The sequence below is a fragment of the Tupaia chinensis genome, unplaced genomic scaffold (genome assembly GCF_000334495.1).
Source record: "Tupaia chinensis unplaced genomic scaffold, TupChi_1.0 Scaffold146907_1, whole genome shotgun sequence".
Lineage (NCBI taxonomy): Eukaryota > Metazoa > Chordata > Mammalia > Scandentia > Tupaiidae > Tupaia > Tupaia belangeri.
In genome coordinates, this window is record NW_006206760.1 from 1,875,431 (window position 1) to 1,879,965 (window position 4,535).

At 45.2% G+C, this 4,535-nt stretch overlaps 1 protein-coding gene across 1 annotated transcript in view; it reads right to left on the reverse strand.

Annotated features, from left to right (window-relative positions):
• The window catches only part of KLB (klotho beta), a gene marked incomplete in the record, with an annotated part of 35,652 nt that overhangs the window by 5,154 nt on the left and 25,963 nt on the right, over positions 1 to 4,535 (reverse strand).

The window sequence follows — 4,535 nt, forward strand, 5'->3', positions numbered from 1 at the left end:
ACAAGACACGCAGGGGCAGGTCAGCTGCGCTGGCGCAGAGGCTCTCAGCGCGCACGGTCTGAGCAAATGGGGGGGCCTGATTTTATTTTGCCTCTCACTGCAGAAGAGAAAAGAAATGATGCCTCTATGCTTTGTAACCACCTGTGTGTCCTGGCTCTGTCTTAGACATGTCAGGGAGAGGACCTGCCCTTCCTTCCAGCCCTCGACATCTCCCCCGAAGACCAGAAAACTCAGGACAAACCGCACCCAAAGCCGTGGAATGGAAAACACATTGTTTGAGAAAACACTGAGAAGCAGTTTTCCAGTTCATTTAACCTTAAAGCCCAGATTATATGGGGTCTTATATGATTCCGGTCAAACGCACCAGGAAATTGGCCTGGTACCCTCCGTCAAAGGCAATCACAAGAGATGGATTCTAAACACAACCGTAAATTGAAGCCGGGTTACAATTCAAGTTGTCCGAGATGAGCACTTGGGCTTGGAGGAGCTGGTGGAGCCCAGCACAGCTCCGGAGAGGCTGCTAGGATGGGGTAGGCCATGGGCCTCCGATGGTGGAATGCCGCTAACTGCTCCTGTTTGCAAAGTCCACGTGACAGCACATTTGCACCCTTAGGCCTGCCCACCCACTGCCTGTGAGAACACAGCATTTACTCATCCGGCAGCTTTCTGAACCCTCTCTCTACACAAGGCACGTGCGCTGCGAGTGGAAAGGACAGTAACGTACCCTCGGAAACTCCCAAGGTTAACTCTTGAACCCGATGGTACCTGTTCCCTACGGTCCACCAAGGACTGAGCCTGCACGGCTCTTCTGCTTCTGTCCCCTTTGAAGCTCCTGCTTGGTAACTACACAGTGACGGCCCATCTCAGCCACCTCCCGGGTCCGCTCTGAGGATTGACTGAGAAGGTGCCCTGTCAGCGCCGATCGCGTCACAGACAAGGTAGACATGACTTGGGGTGGATATTTCCTGCTCACAATAATTGCTTGGTAGACCCTGAGCCTAAGTCAAAATAAAGGGCTTAAGAAAAACATGACTATCCAGGTGGTGTGGTGGTTAAGGCAGCTGGGTTCCACATGGCCGACTGCACAGGTCGAGTCCCAGATCTGGCAGCTTGAAAATTACACAGGACATGATATGTGTGCATGTCCAAAATTCTGAGAGAAGACTGGAAGAGAGGGGATTGCATCATGGCCTTCCCTCCTGAGGCATCTCTCTCTCTCTCTCTTTCTCTCTCCAGCAAGTGTATGTGTCCTATAGCAAAAACTAAATTAAAAAAAAAATTCAAGATTAGTAAAGGGAGGGACCAGCTAGTGGCATGGTGGTTAAGGCTCTGGACACTCCCACATGGCCGACCATGGTTCGAGTCCCCGATCTGGTGGCTTGCGTTTTGTCTCTCTGTGTCTCCTTCTGGTCAAATTAAAATAAATGAGTGAATAAATAAAATTAAAGAAAAAATAATTCTTAAAAAAAAAAGATTACTAATGGAAAGTGAAAGTCTCATACTTGTTTTAAAGAACCTGTTCTTTCATGGCTGAATTTAAATGCACCAGGAAAAAAATGATAATGAACCTTTGGTAAATATTTTCCCTCTAATTGTTTTCTCGTGTGTCATCTTTCATAGTCTAATTACAAACCATATCACTGCCTGCTTGCCATCTGCCAACTAGTTATCTAGAACATTAAACTGACAGAATATTGATCTTGTGAGCATGAAGTTAAATCTGAATGTAATTAATTATTTGAATAAAATCTTGGTCTAGATAAGCAACTTCAGTGTCTTGAAAACTCAGAGCACCGTGGTATTAAAGGGTGTTCATAAAAGTCAATCTTGTCATGAGGCAAGGCAACATCAAATGATATCTGTCTTAATTATTTTCAGTTTTGGCCATATGGTACATGCTCTCACTGGGGGGGAGGGAGAGAAAGTGATAATGAGAGAGAAAGTGAGAAATTACCCCCCAGGGATGGCCACACCACAGCCCCTTGTCCTCCTGGGATTTTGGACACGCACATATGTGTGCTCAGCATGATTTTTAAGACTCCATGTATGGGACTTGAACCTCCATGGACCATGTGGGAATCCAGTGTCTTACCTACCATGCCATCATTGCCACACCCAATATTTGTCTTACTTTTTAAAATCTCCAGAGAGCATTAGTCTTAGACATCAAGTGGTGTGATTAATTTGCTAGGAGAGCTACTTAAACATGATGCACCCCAATCCCAACCTGGCTCTCAGTGCTTCTCAATGAGAAAGTGACGTTTTACTGAATAGAAGAGGAAGGTGAGGAATGAGAAATGTGGAACGGCCCCCTACAATATAGAAACCTCATAAGGCCCCTTACCCACATATCTTCAGTAACAGAAATACTGAAACAAAGAACTGCTTAATTTGTTTTCTACCCAACAAAAATCTATTAAAAAATTGGGCCTGCTTGGTGTGCAGCAGAACACTGGTCTAGCTAAGCTGGAGCCATATGGGAGGCAGGAAGACAGGGCATTCAGTTCCCGGGTCAACCTGTACATGCTAAACACATGTGCCAGTTATTCTGGCTCGCTGGGGAGGCTGGGAAGGGATTGGGCCATGAGACCCTATTCAGGGTACTGCTCTCTCTCTGTCTCTCCCTCTCATGAAATAAACTAAAAAATTTATTATTTATTTATTATTTTTTAAAGAGAAATTTCTTGCTATAGGGTATGTACACCTACCAGAGAGACAGAGAGATTTTGGAAAGAGAAAAAGTAAGAAATCACCCCCTGGGCGATTGGCCATGCCACAATCCCTTCTCTTCCATTCTCCTCTCGGGATTTTGGGCACGCATGTATATGCACCCAGCATTGAGTTTTAAGCCACCAGGTTTGGGACTCGAACCAATCTACGGTTAACTACATGGGAGTCCAGTAATGTAACCAATATGCCATCTGCTGGTCCCTAAAAATTTATTACAAATAAAATAAAATAAATAAAATAATTTTTTTTAAGGAAAAAAGGGAGCTGACAGGTGATGTAGTGGTTAAGATACTGGACTCCCACATGGTCGACCAAGGTTCGAGTCCTGGACCTGGTGGCTTGCTTTCTCACTTTCCCTTTCTCTCTCTGTCTCTCTCTGGTATACTTAAAAATAATAACAAATAAAATTAAATAAAATAATTCTTTAAAAATTATTAATTTTTTCGGCAGGTGGGATGGTGGTTAAGGATGCTGGACTCCCATATGGCCGGCCACAGTTTGAGTCCCGGACCTGGCGGGTTTCTTTCTTCTCTCGCTCTCACTCTGTCCCTCTCTGGTCAAATTAAAATAAATAAAGTTAAAGTAATTATTTTTAAAAATTATTAATTTATTTTTCCCCTAAGCTAGCAGAGGACATAGCAGTTAAGGTGCTAGATCTCACATGGCCAGTTTTGTAGTTCAAGTCCCAGACCTGGTGGTTTGAGACTCACACTACGCGTGTGTGCATGCATGCTCAAAATCCCCAGAGGAGTGAAGGATAAAGGACTGTAGCATTGCCATGCCCCCTAGGGTGTGGCTTCTCACTCTCTCCACCCCCATCTCTCACTGGTGAGCACATACATCCTATAGCAAAAAAAATTTTTTTCCACGTAATTTTGATAATACTAACAAATGCTTCACACAAAAATGACTCCATTCCCTCGACTGTAATGCTCTTTGAGGCTCTTTATCTCTTCATCTCCATCACCAAGGACAAGGTCTGGCCCATGAAAGGCCCTCCGTAAGTATTAATCTCCTCCTTTTCTCTCTTCCATTTTCCCCAGCTCTCTTTCATAACCTCTAAATAATCGTGGCATTTGATATTGTCTGACAATGGTCTCTGAGCTATGGCCGAGTCCACGAGATAAAGTACCATGTCCTGTTCACTGCAATTTAGTTCCTTGGTAGTGGCCACTTACCTTAAGGACAGCTTCAGTGATACCCCAGGAGAAGTCACAGGGAAACTGACCCTGCACGTCTGCAGTGGACTCCTTGAACGTAAAGCCGTTTTCTTGTATGATCTGCTTATAGTAATGCGCCGAAGACTTGGGTTTCCTTTCTTTCTGCGTACTATTAAAGTCGACATAAAACAGTCCGCGGCGGATGGCGTAAGCATCCTGCCATTCAAAGCCGTCCAAGAGCGACCAGGCGGTGTAACCAAACACTTGGACGCCGTCAAACCTGATCGCTGCACAGAGAGCAGAGAGCAGAGACGTTCAGAGATCTAAACACTCGTCCATGCTCACAGTTTCCCTGACAGCATGCCAGGGGACAGCAGATTGGGAAACCAACCTTTCCCCTACTTTGCAGGCCCATTTTATCAAGCAGAGAATTCATGTTTACACTTGAAAAGTGGCAGTTATTTTCATCCCGAATGTACCTTCCCACCCCCAACAGCGAGCGAATGACACAGTGAAAGGATCCACTTAAAACCATTCCTGGGGATTGCGGTGTGGCCATCCTCCCTGGGGGGTGATTTCTCGCTTTCTGTCTCTCTGTCTCTCTCTGTCTGTCTGGCGAGCGCATGCGCCCTATAGCAAAAACCT